Source organism: Penaeus monodon, chromosome 28 (genome assembly GCF_015228065.2).
Source record: "Penaeus monodon isolate SGIC_2016 chromosome 28, NSTDA_Pmon_1, whole genome shotgun sequence".
Taxonomy (NCBI): Eukaryota; Metazoa; Arthropoda; class Malacostraca; order Decapoda; family Penaeidae; genus Penaeus; species Penaeus monodon.
Genome location: NC_051413.1, coordinates 39,797,447 through 39,797,681, shown reverse-complemented (window position 1 = coordinate 39,797,681; position 235 = coordinate 39,797,447).

Here is a 235-nt window from a genome sequence, read left to right as displayed (position 1 = left end):
CGGGCGCCAAACAGCTTCTAACATCGGCTGAACAGTGACAGCGGGACTTGAGAAATTTACTTTCAAGGAATACATTATACACTGTGTACACACATATATTTACTGTATGGATGTAAGTACTACATGCATATCCTATATGTAACGTGGTATAAAGGGATGTTTGCATAGGGCATAAAATAGGATTTAATATGTTTTGTTATTTTTTTATAAATACTTTCATCGCAGATACCAAATG